Here is a 17,905-nt window from a genome sequence, read left to right as displayed (position 1 = left end):
CCTGCTGCCCACGCTGCTGGGGATGCAGCCCAGGCTGCGGGGGGGTTTCTGGGCTGCAAGCACCCCTTTAAACCAGGGAAGCAGACACACAACCACCACCTGCAAAGTGCCCATATGCACTTGGTCGCCTCTTGCTGCTCACCCGAGAAGGATGCAGCTCAGGCTGCAATCCCGCAGCACTCTACCACTCCAACCGGTGCAGGTGCAAACACTAACTTGGGTCCTATATTTGCTCCAGGAATCACCTTTTGGGTTCAAGGGTCCAATGCAAAGAAATCCTCTGCCAAAACCTCAAATCTCAGAGACATGAAACAGAAAAGCCCCAAACACTTTTCTTCTGATTCCCAGCCTCCTCTGTAGCTACCCTGATAGCTACAAACAGGTATTTGAGGAGAAGGTATCCTCCCGCTCCCTACCCTCCAGCCCTATATTCCTGTTTTTAACATGTCTAGGAAAACAGCATGCACAGGGCTAATTAGAGAGCAGAGATTTTATTATGCGGTGCGCTCAGCACGGCTAGCTGCGCTGATGGAGATGGATGGCTGTTGGTGGATACGCCGAGAGCCGAAAGCACTTGTCATGAGCAGATGGCAAGGGAAGGGGAGGAAGAGGGAGAGGGGTCTCTCAGGAGAGTGAATCCAGCTCAGAAAAACATTCGTTTTACTCTCTGGCCCAGCCGACTGAATTAATATGAAGTGCAATCAGCCTCTCGGCCATTAATGACATGCTTTTGAAAGGAAAGAGAAGAGAGGAGTCAATCAGCCGGGGTGTAATTGAGGGATGACTGATGGAAAGGCCTAATGCAGGCGCCTTTGCCACATCGCGGTGAAATAATACGTGGATGGAGTAACTCCCTCCCTTCCTGATGGCTTGGGGAGGCTTTTGAGGATGCTAAAAACCCCCTCTGCATCTCCAGTGAGGGTGGCAGCCCTAGGGGTTGGGGAGAGCCAGGCTGGCACAGCACCGAGCAGGATGGGCTGAGACAGCACAGCATGTCCCACTTGGCATCCTCGTGATAAAAAGCCACTGGCCACGCACCCTGCTGCAAATTCAGGTCACATATTTGATACAGGAATCACCTCTTGGCTGCAAAGGACAAACGTGCTTTCTTTCCTTGCCAGGTCCACCATATCCTGCCAGAGCATCTTAGTTTCTGGAAGAGGGACTTTGGCATCACCCTTGCAGTATCTGTGGGGTTGGTGGCTGATGAACTTTTGTATGGATGGGGACGGCAATCAGTGCCCAAGACTCGCAGCTTTGGGTCTTTGTGAGCCAGAGATCTGCCAGAGTTCGCCCATAGCTGCTCAAACATCGTCGTCTGAGCTGGAGCAAGGGCCAACACATAAGGGAAAAACCATGGTACGGCTTTCACCTCCAACCGGAAGGGATCCCTATCGCGTTTTTCCCTGTACAAAAACAGGGACCTGCACTTTGCCCAACCCAGCCGCATGGTTCAGTCCTTACCCAGAGCACGTTCTGTCATTGCCATGGCTGGAAGAGACGTCCAGGCAAAAAGAATCCCGTTGTGGGGGTGGATGGCAACGCAGACACAACAGGCACAGGGGCAAAGTGCTCACTCAGCCTTCCCATGGTGCAAACATCCCCATAAATCACCATTACAAAACGCAGGAGATTAGGAATACCACTTAATGTTACAGAATGAGAGAAGGAAGGGGGAAGAATACAGCAAGTCAAGGAGATTCGTTGGTCTAAGGCTTCTAGACACCCCCCAGTTGACCTGATGCTTTGCTAGTAGTACTTGGAGAGATGAAGGTGGTCGACACGTTCATCGTCCTGAAGCACCCTATTTCTTACCACCATTTCTAGGAAGATGTGCTCAGAGCATCTTTGTTTAAGGGATGGTACTGCAGGATCCACAGTCTGCTGTGGGTCAGAGTCCCGTGGGCACTTCCAAGCTCTCCTTGAAAGCCAGAGGGTCAAAGAAGGGTTCAACAAACAAAGCTCTCATCACACACATGATGCTTGATTGCTTGAGGAACAGGAGAGCACTGAGACCACTTTCAAGAGTGATCACGGTCTATTCAGGGCTGGCCTTGTGAGCAGTTAGGAGGAAAGATGTTATATTGTGTCCTGATCCCAGCCCATTTTTTCCAGGAAAAGGAGAAAGGGAGGAATTGCATATATATTTGGAGATTTCCAACCATCTGGTCCTTATCCAAGACTGCAGCCCAACAGATGCACACCCCCACCTACCCAGCAAACCTGGCTTTGTTTTCATTTCCAAGCCCAGTCACCCAGGTTTGTGCTGTGCATGAGCATCACGGCGTCACCGCCGATTAACTCGCCTGCTGACGGTACTGTCTCAGCCGTTTCCATGGCAAGCGACAGTGGGATGTTAGCAGGGCTCTTGCTTCCTGAGTCAGTGGGATGCTTGATGAAAACAAATTGAGACACAGAGGCAATGTCCTGAGATGCCTCCCTGCCTCTCCCAGCCATCCAACCTATCCCACCTCTAACCCTTAGGGGATTTATCATCATAAAAACTCTCTCCCAAATAAATTTGAGGAGAAATTTTTTCCTGGAAAGGGGTTCTGTCAGGCAATAGATGGCCTCTCCTTTGCAAGGTGCCTACGTGCTGCTGTGGCAGTCTCCATTTTGTAGGTGGGAACTCATCTATAGTGATGTTGAGGGCTTTGGCCAAGGTGAGGTGGATGGTTCGTAGTGGAGCTGGATGGTGAGCCTCAGTGCTTCTCCTAGGAGCCTATAAGACGCTCTGTTTCCCCATGTACCTTTAGATAGTTGTGACCAGAGGTGAACTGGTTTTGGGAAGGGATCTGGACCAATGTTCAATGTTTGGTCTGTAACCAAACTCCAGCTCTGACTCCTTTTTTCCGTAGCACATCCATGCTGTCATTGCACCCATGTCTCCAGCAAAGCAGGGACATGTGTCTGCTTTGTACTTGTCTACTCAAGGTCTTAAAATGCTGTACAGAGCCCAGAGCTCAGCCTGAGCAGCAGGGGGCACCCATGAAAGGAAATATTCACATGTAGCCCCTTTCCAGCACCCAGTAATCTGGGATAAAACAGTCTCCAGTACCTTGGCCCCTCCACAGGATCAAGCCACCTCTGACAAAAGTTTGTTTAAAATAAATCTTGACTGGGATAAAAATGTCCCAAACACACTTTTTTCCCCAGCAGCTCCTCCCAGACTTTTGCTGCCATTACTGTGAGTTTCATTGAATCACAGAATGGTTTGGGTTGGAAGGAAACTTTAAAGCTCATCTAGTCCAACCCCCAGCCATGAGCAGGGACATCTTCAACTAGATCAGGTTGCTCAGAGCCCCGTCCAACCTGGTCGGGGATGTTTCCAGGGATGGGGTATCTCCCACCTCTCTGGGCAACCTGGGCCAGTGTTTTGCCACCCTTGTTTTAAATAATTTCTTCTTTATATCTAGTCTAAATCTTCCCTCTTTTAATTTGAAGCCATTACCCCGTGTCCTACCGCAACAGGCCCTACTAAAAAGTCTGTCCCCGTGTTCCTTTAAGTACCAAAAGGCTGCAATAAGGTCTCTCCAGAACCTTCTCTTCTCCATGTCTTACCTGGCTCCTTACTTCATTTAAATACGTTGGACCTAAAGAATCATCACTTATTTTCTCTTTGTACCCAGAACTTGTCGGTCTGTGTTTGCAAAGCTACATGGTCCCAGCTCCGTCCATATGAAAGCAGTGCCGAGGTCCAGCAGGACCTGTAGTTGCAGGGCAGGGGATTAAAGAGGGGACTACAACGAGAAGATGGGTAAAACCTGGTGTGCGAATGGGGCATGTTGTGTTGTTGTCACCTGTTACTGATCCAGCCACAGCCCCAGACAGTGACAGCTAAGCCGGGACTTGTCCCCATGCTCCATGCTCTGCAAACCCAGACTGCAGTAGCTCTACCTACAGTTGCAGCTGTAAGGATGGACATAGCAGCAGGGAGGACAACAGCCTTTCCAGGTTGAGGAAACCCTACTGGAAAGCACAGCAAGAGTGGGCTGAAATGGATAGAGCTGCAAAGTCCAGGACTGGTGGTTTTGAGATGACACCCACTGGTGAGGAGCAAGACTGCAGGCAGGCTGAGGTGTGGTGGCCACAACCCTTGGAAACAACTCTGAGTGGGTCTTCAGTTTTGCAAACTGTCCTCAGAGAGGGACCAGATTTACGTAGCACACCAAAAAAAGTACCCCAAAAATTGAATGTACATTTAACTGCGGCCTGTGGCTGGTCTGGGACTGCCTGTCCCTCCCAGCTTCAGAAATGTCCACCGTGGTCTTATTATTTTATATATCAGCAGAGCATTTAAAAGGCCTGGACATCGACAAGGGTCCTGCTACTGTCCAGTTGCAATAGGCGGTCGTATAGCATGGATGGGGCAAGGCAAGGGTTCCTGCTCCAGGAAGTTTATTATCAAGGAGAAAAAAAAAGTAACTGATTGCACGTGATTTAGAAAGAAAGGGGAGAAAAAGATGTTCCATTAAAAAGCACCAACAGGGACAATATTTCCAGCAGAAGCAGATGTAATATGTGAGTCCAGGGAAGATTTTAAGTGCATGGGAACCTCAGCGCTCAAATGTGGTTTCCCAGATCAGGGAACAAGCTGGAGTGGGACTCAGAGGGACCCAAGTAGAGGTTAAACCCATCAGGTTACACCTTGGAGCCTGTCTGGGCGTTGCATGGGGTGTTCACATCGGTCAGCTTGAGCCTGCAGCCCTCCTGTCCTGTGTACACACACATATATCTCAGAGAAAGCAGGGGTGACAGCAGTCAGAATTTGCAGATTAAGATGCTGAGAAAAAGGGGTGTTAGTGTTGTTGATGGATTTGGAGAATTAGGCAAAATTTTCTCATGCCTCAGTTTCCCTTCTGAGCCATAGCATGACCTGAGCAGTGGGTCTCAAACACTGAATTAGAATTTTTTCACCCACTTCTTTCTGACAGAGAAGTCTCTGGTGTCCTCCAAGTCAAAGATGGGAACAATCTCTGAACTGCACAACTGGATCTCACCTACATCCCCAGGAAGACATTCATGTGCTCCCACCCAAGCCAGGCAGGCAATTGCCAATGATGTAAGTTGTCCTTGTCCAGGACATCCCCAGCTCCACTGTAGTAGTTGCAGGAGTGTAACGGGAACCACCTTCCCCTTTCCAGAGCTCATGTCAACCATCTTCTCTGATCCCTCCACCTAAGAGAAAAAAGGACCAACCTAAATACCAGTCATACAGGTTGAGCTGGCAGCTCTGCATGCACTGGAAAGGGGATCTGAGCACCCTTGGCCCAAGGAGACACCCCAAGATGGAGAGGAACACAATGTTCCCTGGAAGCAAAAGTTATTTTGCAGAGGTGTCACCTACCCAGGGTCTACTTGAGTAGGAGCCTTGTGTCCTTACTGAGTCCTCATTTCATCCAAGAGACAGAAAACACCTTCTTCTTTCCCACTTTTTCCAAACCGGGTGGGTTTTGATGAAATCTTGGCAGTTTTGGGTGGAGAAGTGTTGATCTTGCAGCAGATGGCGCTTCTGCCTAGGAAATGGAGCCGGGAATAGGGTTCTTGGTCCGATGAACAGTGAGCCGAGCAAGGCGGTGGTTCCCAAGCATTGATCATCGGAGGGGGCAAGTGTACCTTGCAAATACCCCAAATTCAGGCCTTGCTTCACCACGTCTTTCTGAAGGTCTTCCCAACCCTCTTTCATCTCTCCTTGGTGCATTGTAAATACATCATTCACACCCAATCGAGAATATCTGCAGCCACCACCGTAAGCAAACAAAACCCCTGGTTTGGATTGGTCCTTGCACATATTTATGACAGCTGTTTGTTTGGAAAAAGCACCACCTTTAGATACTTTCTTCATTGTTCTTTCTTAAAGAAGGAGGAGAGGAGAGGAGAGGAGAGGAGAGGAGAGGAGAGGAGAGGAGAGGAGAGGAGAGGAGAGGAGAGGAGAGGAGAGTTTTCATAATTTTAACAAAAATTTATTTGGATTGAATTAATAATAATAATAACAATAATAACAACAACGATGGCGACGACAACAATAATCTTACAAGCAATACAATAATACAATAATCTTAGCAATAATACAATATCTTAACAATAATACAATAATAAGACATATTTATATATATATATATATATATATATGAAAAAATTCTTCCCAGAAAGAGTGGTCAGACACTGGAATAGGCTGCCCAGGGAGGTGGTGGAGTCACCATCCCTGGATGTGCTTAAGACTCGTTTAGGTGTGGTGTTGGGGGATATGGTGTAAGGGAGAACTTTGTAGAGTGGAGTTAATGGTTGGACTCGATGATCCCAAGGGTCTTTTCCAACCTAAATGATTCTATGATTCTAATAATAATAACTATTGTTGTTGTTGTTGATATTATTATTATTATTGTTATTATTATTATTACATGAACAATACAGCAAAAAATATTTCCATCTGCCTGAAACACTAAACGCTCTTTCATGGAGAGTTTACAATTTTTAAGGTCTTTTTATTGGTCTTGTCCAATAAAAATGTAGGTCATAATGTCAAGCAACAGCAAAATCTACACATATGTATACGCGTGCACGCATACACCCTCCATTTATTCCCAAGTGCACTGCGAAATAGTGTACTAAGAACCCATCAGAGGGCAAGCTCATTACTTGACTTATCCAACTGATGATAATTTCTTAGAGAGAGGAGAAAAAAAATAAAAATCAGTGCTCTTTGGTGGGTGGATGTGAGGACTTGCAGGGTTTCTTCCAGGATGATTTGTGCAAAATAAGGATTTTTTTCCTTACGGGAGGAGAAGAGGGCAAGGTCAGTCACAGGACGGAGTTAGTGACCAACCACATAAACATCTATTTGCGAAGCAGAGGCAGAAACCAAGCTAATGCCCAGCCTTGGTGGCAGATAAGGCTGGACAAATAAACTGCTCCTGCCCCCCAGAAGACCCACAAAAAAAATCGCAATTTTCTGACACTTTTTTTGCTCTTCCTTGAATACTTCTATATGATAATTGCCTTTTTTACCCTCCTTTGATTGCTGTTCTTTAAGGGGGGGGAGGAGGGCTTGAGTGGGGCAAGATTTATATTAAAAGAAAGGGTTTTTTCTTTTCCTGCTTGAACACAAGTTACTGTATTGCTCTACGTGCCTTTGATCAGAAACACAATCAAATATTTATACAGTGGGAGATCCATCTGTTCGGATGAATTCCCAGCAGGGTAGCTCCATTCCCGTCTTATTACTCACATCGTTTTCTTGACTCGCTCCGTTTTTCCTGGAATAAATTGGGTTAAAGACTGACAGTGGAGGGAGCAAATATTTTTTTATTCCTTCTCATCTGCCCACATAGGAAATATTCTTGTTGACTTGCATGTGCATTTATTTATCAGTGGGTTTGGGGACCGGTCTGCACAGAAAGAGTCGTCCTCAGGCTGGGTTGGCTGTCGCCTCTGCCTGTACATTGGGCAATGCTCAGCCCATCAATCACCTCTTCTGACACTTTCCACGTGTATCAGCTGGGGGACAAATAAATTTCATGCTGAATACCTGCATTTCCATTTTGACCCCACTGGCCTTCATGGAAGCAACACTTCTCCGTAATATCTATGCAATTATAGGGATAGACAGTAGGATGGGTACAAAGCACAGAGGTGGGGGGGAGGATTAAACCTCCTATAGAAGAAAGCCCTTTCAAAGGAGAAAAAAATGCATCTGCATTGGCGTGGAACGTGTTGAGCCTGTGTGACTAAAAAGACTAGAACAAAAGGCTGAAAAATGAGAATGGCAGCATGGGGATCTGTATGTGTTTGGGGGTGTTTCAGCCCCAAATTATGCCTGCAGGTCGCCCCTTGGTCCCCAGTGGATGGATGGTCTCCACTGGGAGATTTAACCCACCTGGGGCAGGAGAGAAGCTCTCCCCATTGTTTAGCAGCCCCTCCTGACAAACTTAAACAGTTATACCATAGGATCGCTGTCAATGCAGGCTGGAACGGACCTCAGGAGGTCTCTAATGGGACCTCCTGCTCACAGCAGGGCCATCGCTGGGGTTTGGGCTCAGGGATTTATCCAGTTGTAGCTTGAAAACCTTCAGGGATGGAGCTTGCACAACCTCTTTGAGCAACACCTTCCACCAGTTCCCTTCCACATCCACCTCCTCTGAGACAAAAGCATCCTCTGGCCTCTGCCAGTGCCTCAGCAGATGGGCTGAGGGCTCTAAAAAGAGCTGGTTATCCCAGTTCCTAAGGTGCTCTACTGTTATTACTACTGATAGTAACACAGCCAGGTTTAAGAAAAAACATGTGGCAACACCTAAACCAAAGACAAGCCAAGACCTATTGCCCCCTACCGGGACGGCGTGGGCTGAGATCAAAACCACCCAGCAACCAGGAAAGAACTGAGATTGTAAGAAAACCCTATAGAAAGGTGTTTCATATAATTTGCTGTGTGCTGATCGCATTCCCATCTGTGTCTGAGAGGGGTGGCTGAATGCTGACCAAGGCTTCATCAGTGCTTCTCTAGGAGGTGGCCACCAACCCCAGGTTGGCAGAGAGGACATTCCTGGTGGAAACAGAAATACTGCATCACCGACTGGTGTTGGAGACAGAGCAGGGGACAGGGAAAGAGAGAAGAAATGCCCTGAGCCTTTGTCATCTGTTTTGTCTGCTATTTGAAGAGTTGACTTTGCGTCAAAGCCAGCAGCTCACCTCTTTGGCCCCTGGTTAGAAACCAAATTGTCACCAGCCAGGGAAGCAAAGTCAGCAAGCAAGGGACAAAATCTCACCAGTTCCGAGCTGGAAAAGCTTCTGATCCTCTGTCAAAAATCTCATCTACAGTCAAAGCAAACCCAGCCTCGTCCTCTGCCCAAGAGAGTCCCGAGGTCTGGATTTATAGACATAGTTACCACTACATTAATGAGCTCTGGAGAGCGTCTGCTGCCAGCTTCATTACAGACAGGTGGAAAAATATCATTCCGAGGAATCCCCCAGCTGGACATAAATATTTAGCATGTGATCATCTGCTCAGAACTCCCCTGACCGGAATAAATCTGTGTTGTTTCTCCTGCCTTCAAATAAAAAGCCCATAATCAGGATCACTCCCCTCACTTAATCTTTTTGAGGGGCACACTGCAGATGGCTGCTTTATATCTCTTTGCAGCCCTCATATCCCTCCATCTCTGGCAGAAAAGCTGTTTAAGTCCAAATCATCTCTCCGAGGCAAATTCGGCTCAGCCCAACAGGACATTATCGTAATTTATATTGCATGTACTGTGAAGGCTGAAACAGAGCCTGCTCTTGAGTCTTTGAGTTTGGAGCAGGCATTACATGGGCCCTTGGTGAACCTTTTAGACACTAGGAACAGCTATTTGGGCTCAGGTTAAACATCTTTCTAATCCAATATTTCAAGACCAACAGAAGGTGTAAGTAGATATAGAATCACAGAATGGTTTGGGATGGAAGGGACCTTAAAGATCATCTAGTCCCACACCCTGCCCTGGGCAGGGACACCTCCCACCAGACCAGGCTGCTCCAAGCCCCGTCCAACCTGGCCTTGAACCCCTCCAGGGATGGGGCAGCCACAGCTTCTCTGGGCAACCTGGGCCAGGGGCTCATCACCCTCACAGCCAAGAATTTCTGCCTCAGATCTCATGTAAATCTCCCCTCTTCCAGTTTAAAACTCTTCCCCCTCATCCCATGGCTCCCCTCCCTCATCCAGAGTCCCTCCCCAGCTTTCCTGGAGCCCCTTGAGGGTCTGGAAGGGGCTCTAAGGTCTCCCTGGAGCCTTCTCTTCTCCAGGCTGAACCCCCCCAACTCTCTCAGCCCGTCCTCCCAGCAGAGGGGCTCCAGCCCTCCCAGCATCTCCGGGTCCTCCTCTGGCCCTGCTCCAACAGCTCCATGTCCTTCTTACGTTGGGGTCCCCAGAACTGGACGCAGTGCTCCAGGTGGGGTCTCACCAGAGCTTTCACTGTATATTTTGCAGCTCACAGTTTGCAGCTCATGGTTTTCTTGAGCTAGAAATGGTATCTTTATGTTAATACACCCCATAGGATTTTTATTCCATGAACTTTGTCCATTTGCTTTCCTGAGCCCATGCGAATTTTTGGCACCCACAATTTCTTGTGGCGGTGACATGAAAGGAAATACCTACTTCAGCATGTTCGTAGCTTCCCACCTCGTAATTTAATTAAATGCCCTCTAGTTTCTGCATTATGAGAATGACCAGATACTCCTTATTTACTGTCTTTAAACCACTTCTGGCATCTGTCACGTTTCTCTTTTTAAGGCTAAAATGTCTTTGCCTGCCTAGTGGTGTCTTTCCCAGCTCCCCCAGCCAGCCTGTGGTTTTGCGTTGGAGTCATGCAAAGCCCGTTTCAATTCTCTTTGGCCAAGGCACTGCAGACAATGCGAGGGTCTGTAACCAGGCAAGCTCGTGTTTGCATGCAAGCAGCAGCCTGCAGGAGTTGAATTGAGACTGCAAAAGCCCTGGCACAGACCATGAGAGATGTACATTGAAATCCATGTTCTACCATTGACTTGCTGGGCAACCCTGAGCAAACAAAGCAGAACAGCAGCCCCTTGGAGCACCCATATTCCATCGGGTTCAGTGGGAGACAGATATTTCCTACTTTGGAGGAACACTGCCCTCGTTGCATGGAAATTGAACAAACTCTTCTAAAAGAGGGGCATTGAGAGGTTAAAGGCATTACAAATGTTGGGCAGTGGGTACCTCTTTTAGCATGTTAAATGGTTGATGGGCCTGGTGCAGAGGGGTGAAGGCACCCCCAAGGGCTCACCATACCATCCCCATCATCTGCTTTTGCATGGCCTGAAGATGCATCTATTCATTGGCATAAAGACAGCTTTTTTTCCCCACCTTGAGTCATTATGAAAATAAAATTTGATTCAGAGCCATTCTGCGTTTATAGACACGAGTTTCTTGATGAGAGCTTGTGCGTGCCTTTTACATCAGGGGCTAAAGAGGGTTTGACCCTGAGGCTGCTGTAGTCAGTAAAAAGCTATTTATTAACTTTCCTATGCTCTGCATCAGGCCTTAAGAGTTAAAAAATGGAGTGGTTTGAGTTAGTCACTATGGAGAGCTTTGATACCTTTGCTAACACCTCCTGTAATAACTCCTGGAATGTCTTAATTAGAGGAAAAGAGAAGGAGAGAACACGGTGTCTCCCAAAAGCATAAATCTCTTCTATTATTTGTAATTTCTTGAGACTGGGGCTCTAGGAGTGCACTGCTTGGAGTGAATGGGGGAAAAACCTCTTGATCCTGAGAATATAAGCTTTGTTGTCCTTTTTTTTATGTTTTCTTAACAGGTCTTTCGTTCAATCCAGGCTTCTTAGTTAAATGAGTCTTAGCCGGTATTCCTAAACAGCAAGAAAGGGGGTGAAATAGTCTAGGGAAGATGTGGACTTGTTAGAAGAAATTTCTCTAGGTTGATTTTTTTCCTTTTTTTTGACTAGATCTAAAGATGATTGCAGCCTGGTTGGCTTGGACTCAAGGCATATACTTGACAGTATACCCAGCTCATGTATTGCAGATTTCTGTTCTTCCAGGGCCAAAGGGATGGGCCCAAAGCATACCTCATCCAATCTTCATAACAGCTTTAATCCATGTGAGTAATTATGTACTGCTGTTAAAGAGAAATGGTCACTAGGAGCACGACAGGTGGTCAAATGCAATAACCCTAAACATCAGATTTGGACTGATCAGTGTTATCAAAATTTTACTTTGTTTTTCTCCTCTTCCTCTACAGTTTCCCAAAGTTCCACCTCTCCAGACCCCACTCCTTTCCTCCACCACTAGCACAGACATTCCCAGCAAATGTCATTTCAAGATCTGACCTCCTTGAAAGCAACATTGTGAAATCAAATATGGGACCTCAGAGATTTGGTCACCAACCTCAGCATGAGAAACTACTAGCTGAAAGAAGAAATCAAAGACGTACAAATGCTGAACCATGGCTTGCAAGCCAAGATAGACTGCTACAAGATGTTGGTAGAAGAGTTGCAGAAGGAAAGGAAGAACAGTGCAAAGACACAGTGCAACAATGGAAAGAAAGACTCCAACTACAAGAATACAAAAATAAAACCCTGAAGTGTGCCAATAAACAACTCATCTAGCCAATCAATGATTTGGCTGACCAGCTGTCTGCATGTCAAGGCTGCATATCAAACTGTAACAGGCATGCTAGGAAACAGAAGCCAAGCTCAAAAAATCAGAAATTGTGCCCAGTGCCTCGAGGATGAATTGGAAGGTGTCCAGCAGCAATACGAGAAAGAAAAGCAACAGACCTCCCAGTTACAGGAGGCATTGAGAGAGCTCACCCAGATATGCGAGAGTTGGAGGAACGACATAATGCAGCTGAAAGGGGAGCTGGAAGCAGTGGAGAAGCAAGCAGCTCTCCGGAGACGCAACCGTGAGCGCTGGCTCCCCATGGGCTCATTGCTGTAGGATGGAGACAGGATCAAGATGGTGAAAAGCTCCTCAGAGCCAGCTGTGAAGAGAAAACTGCACTGACTCAAGGATCTCAAGAAGATTTTTAACCCCATTCATAGGTTGTGTTGCACTTGTGTGTTGTGCACCATTTTGTCTAGGATTAGTTCACTGCTGGCATTTTTCTGTTCGTACTTAGTGAACACAACATCTACATGGTCATGGAGCTCCTATCTCAATATCTTATCCTTTATCTTAAAAGGTAATGGCCTCTTGCCAAGTTAGATTGGCTGTAATCCCCTGTTTGGATAATTCTACTGAGTTTCGTACTTTAAGAGTTCAGCTTAGTGCTATGTCATATGTTTGTTATATACATACTTATTTAAAATATGTATAACACAGATAAAGCAATCAAAATAGATTGTTAAGCTGTTGTCCTTTCAGTTACTGGTTCGCTGTACTGCTCAAAGAATTTTTTGTAGACATCAGAGAGATTATTTTTTAATTTAAAGTCTTATTTTGATTTATTTTTTTGAACTTCACCCATCTATTCCCAAAATGAAGGCTGTTGTGCTGTGCTTCTTCAGATCTTATAGCACAGTGAAAAATTCAGTTTGATCCAATTGCAGCTTTTTCTTCAGGGACTGATGCTATAGAGTGGAGAAAGAAGATATGGTGGACTCACTGGGGAGGGAACAGAAGTGTTTGGTAGATAAATGACTTGGATGAGGTCAGACAGAGAAAAGTCGGCAAAGACAAATACTGGGTCAACCCAGAGACTTCATGCAGAGGCACTCTGCTCTCCAGAAAGAAGACAGGTATGGAATAAAATAAGACAGTATCTATCTCCAGGGTTTAATTAATCTGCAGGTGAAGGTGGGTGATAAATGCAATATCCTATTAAAGCTGCTAAGAGCACATGCACCTGTGGGGAGTGGCCCAAGAATGACCAAGGTACTATTTTTGTTCCATGAGGATGAACCTCCTCCCAGTGGGACATTCCCAGGCTTCCTCAAAGCAAGGTGGGGAAGATGAACTATGCCATGTGGGCAAAACCCCAGCTATTTCATTTTTTCTAATGTTTTTTTTTTTTTTTTTTTTTTTACATTTCAGAGCTCTTCAGATGCCCACATCTGCTACCCAATTTGCTCTGGTTTGGTTGGCTGGGTCAACGTAGGAGCAGGTTTTGTACCACGTGCTGTTGAGGTGCTGAGCTGTAAATTGGAATGAGAAGGAGCCAAGGTGCATCAAAATATATAGCTCATCATTACCTCATCGTTGCCAAAGCAAAATGGCCACGTAAATCGAGTTTAGCTGTTAGGGGGACACACATAAGTATTTTTAAAACAATGAAGAGATTTGAGAAACATTGGTTAGAAACATAGGTAAAGCTTTTCCTTTTTTTTTTCTATTGTTATTAAAGATTTAGGGCAAAAGGAAAACAGAATTTTTGCTGTTGCTTTTGGTTACACTTGACTCTAAAGTTACATTTTTAATGGATAAATAAGATGCCAAGAAGAGGTTAGACATGACAGATTTAAGAAGTGCAACTTCAGAGATGGCCAAATGTGCATGAAGAGAAGGGATTTTTAAAATGCCGCACTGGAGTTCAAGACTAAAGGTAGTTATGTGCTTACACCAGCCCAGGGTCAGGCTCTAGTGACTGTCCCCCAGCTTTAGGTAATCAACTGATGAATCTAAATTATCACCCTATCTGGTATTCACACTTTTACATTCAATGTAGAGAAAAGTGCCACCAGAAGGTGATCCAGATCTATTTATTGACCACAGGGTTTTAACACTAGAACCTCTATAAAGTGGCTTAAGTCAGGTGGGGACGCTCTTGCACCCACCATTGCTTCCTACCTGTTCTTGGACGAGTCATAGCATCTGGCCATAGTGACTGAAGAAGTATTTCAGGACATCAAGACCCAGTTGTCTGGGGCTTTGAGCAGCCTGGTCTAGTGGGAGGTGTCCGTGCCCACGGCAGGGGGGTTGGAACTAGGTGATCTTCAAGGTCCCTTCCAACCTAAACCATTCTATGATTCTATGATCCAACAACTTCACAGAGCTGGATCTTCATGTATCAGTTGTGCTTCTGATGCCCCCCCTGCATGGGGTATTTCCCTACCCCATGGGAGTATTAAAAGGAGCAAAGCATATTTCCACAGGGGAAGCCACATGTGGTGAGCTAGGCAGACCCACTTAATTACTGAAGCAATCACAGTTTAGCTCCTACATACCTTTATTGTACTTTATCACAAAGAACCACCTCCATTTTGCTCCACATGCTGGATTTTCCCCTTCTCTTCAGCCTTTGCATCCAGCTCTTGCCGCTCCTTTGAGCGTCCCTGCCCCACATGGAGGACAGAGCTTCCCGAGCAGCTTACGTGGGTAGAATAGCCTCCTCGAGCAGCTGCGGCTCCTCCATGCAGAACAGCCCCTGTTTTCTGCTGCCAGTGGGGCTTGCTGCACACAGAGGCTTTCAGTCTCCTTTCGGTGTCTCGGTGGTTCATTGAAAACAGGCTCTGTCCCCAAAGCGGTGAGCACAAAGGCTGCTGGCCACAGCCCAGGCGTGCCTCTGAAGCCCCTTTCTGCAGAGATTAATGGGAACCGAAAAGGGAGACCCCGCGCAGACTGTCAATGACCAGCGTTTTGCCAAGCCCAGGCTGGATGGGGACCCAGCCAACCTTCCCGTGCAGAGCGGTGGGGTATCCTTGGCTGGCTCTGTGGGACAAGAAGTACCTCCCTCAGAGATGTTATGTGTGGTAACCCCTGTTACCTGTGCGGTGCAGTCCTTGGGGACAAGCCCAACTCCAACCAGCCCTTCTGAAGCTAAGGGTGTTTTGGGGTAAGTTGCTCACATCAAGGTTGCTCAGGTGCTGACTTCCAACTCTCCGAGGCTGAATGAGCGTTGGTGTCTCTGTCTGGTGTCATTACGACTGGCAGATGCAAAATGAACTTTATGGACTTTATATCTCTGCAAAGGTGTGGTGGGGCAATGCTTGCTCCAAGCCAAGTACCTGCTTGAGCAAGGTGTCTCTTTCATGCCATCTATCACCTATGCTCCAGCTCATGTGGATTCATTTTTGGGTGACCTTCCGGCAACACTTGTGCTTTGCACATCAACTGATTGCTCTGTAAGAAAGCACCAAGTCCCTCAGCCTTCCTTCAGAGGAAGCTGCCCTCTTTTCTGTTTAATTTTTCTGGTATAGTCTTAAAATTTTGATCACTTCCTAGACTGCTGAGATTGTTAAATCAGCTTTTTTCATTCTCGTTCATCCAAGACACAATCTTGGATGCTGGCTTACAAGCCAGCAAAGGGAATACCTAGAGACCATTAAAGCTTCCAGAGAATCTAGGCTTTCAGTGTAACTCCCTGCCTTTCAAGTAAACAAGTATTTAGTTCAACTTGAAGTGTTTAGGACTTTTACATCACTCAGTTTTGTCTGGTGTTTGCATGCCTAGGAATATCTTTTTTTTTTTTCTCTAATTTGCGATAGTTCTCAGTCTACCTGCTGATATTGTATGGCCACAGGGTGAAAACCAGTGTATAGACCATAAAGTATCAGCTGCTGCTTGGTACTGAATCCCAGGACCTGGAAATCCGCTCCTTGCATTCAGGCACAAGCTCTCTGAGCTGCGGCCGTACCACATGTGAGATGAAGCAGTTGGGAATCAACACCTGAAGCCCAACAACTGGACAACCCCTGTTGTGTCCATAGACACAACCCAATGCTTGCACCCGTGAAGAGGTGCAGTGTGTATATGGGCCCTAAAAGCAGGATTCAATCCTTATCACTACAGGCTGGTAAACATCTTATTCCATATGAAGTGGGAATTTGAAGTCAGGTACTGGGTCAGAATGACCCTGCTGGTCCTATCATTATTTGCATTTAATAGGAAATAAATCAGGTCACATCAACCTTGCAATAAATCTGACACAGTTCCCCCTTCCCCTTTCTTTCTTATGGGAATATTCAAAGCTAGAGAGACAGCCACTGAAACTGCTATTATCTCTGCCCGCCAGTTCCCAGCTGCCCATTGTGACTCTTAATCTGCATTAATCAGCACTAGCTCATCCTTTCAGATGGGACTTGCATCCCTGTGCACTCTTCTTGTGCCCCACGATGCTATCATCTCCTGCCAGCTGGACAGTTAATTGCGAAGACAGCTTCAGCATCTCCAGGGGCTGGAGGGTAGTGATGCCCTGCCACATTCATGCTGGGGAGGTGTTTTTTCAGCTGTGTTGAAAACAACAATTACCATATAAGCAAATAAGCTGGATTCGTTAGAGGCAGCACATGCATCAGGCCTGAAGTGGTCAGGCAAGAAGGGACAGGAGGGAGGAGGTAAAACAGCCCAGGCCAGGAGGGTGTCACAGGGCAAGTGATATATCTCTGGAGGCCGAGCCTGTATGTGATAAGACAAAACTAGAGAAGGAAGATTTGGGCTTGAGAGAGGTGAAAGGGCAGCATGGAGAGCGAGAGGATGAAATGGTTTCTACGATAGTGAAGTATTGTAGATGTACCACAACAGTGACAGCGTCCCATGTAGATCATAAGTCAATGTCAGTCTTGAAGGTGGTCTCCATCTGGGTCTGTGGAAGTCAGTGGTGGGCTTAGCCTAACACCAATCCATGGCAAAACAGTGGGGAGCTGTTGTCATCTCCCATGAGTAAGCCTCCCGTGAGAAAGCTTTGCTTATCTTTTGCAGAGAGCATTGGGTGGTGAGAAACGTTCCCAGAGGTGCCCACTGTGAAGCATTGGTGGCTCTCACCTTCTGCCAAAGCACAGACTGGTGGCCTCTCCATGATGCCACAGCAGACCAGAGCTGGAGGCAGATGGTCTCACTCCATGCAACAGCAGGCTAAAACTCTTTGAACAAGCGCTATAATTACTCCTCCCTTTATCACAGTTCCTGAGATCATGATAATTTGAGTAGAACTAAAACACATCTTTCAAAAATGCATCTAGTCTTGATGTAAAGGACTTGCAGGGTAGGAGAGAAGCCCCCTCCTAAAGGAAGCCTTTTCATCCCAGAGGTTAGGTAGCTACTTCAAAGTAGTCATCAAGGTCTCTCTCAAGTCCGCAGAGGGTGAGGCAGCTCCAGTGGGCTACTCATGGAGATTATGAGTATAATCATGGGCTACTCATGGAGATCATGGAGATCCAAGAGACAAATCTAAGGCAAGGGGCTTGACTCATTCTTTTTCCTCGTGACTTTGGGGGAGGCTCCAGTTTCTATCTTTGAGGAGTACAACTGACTTTCTGATGGGTGAAAGCTGAAGCTTTCAGCTCAAGTATATAAACCAATAAACTCTCATTTAGATTTACATGACTTGATCTTCCCACAATCAGGTTTCACTTGCTGGGAAAATGAAGGACCCGGTAGTATCTGTGAAGGTATCTACATGACACTTAGGTCATCAAGACTTGGTATCAAAACTGTCTGTGCCTTCTTTCTGCTAAATATCACAGAC

Source organism: Larus michahellis, chromosome 1, assembly GCF_964199755.1.
Source record: "Larus michahellis chromosome 1, bLarMic1.1, whole genome shotgun sequence".
Lineage (NCBI taxonomy): Eukaryota > Metazoa > Chordata > Aves > Charadriiformes > Laridae > Larus > Larus michahellis.
The sequence above is the reverse complement of the archived record's forward strand: the minus strand, read 5'-3'. Positions refer to the sequence as shown.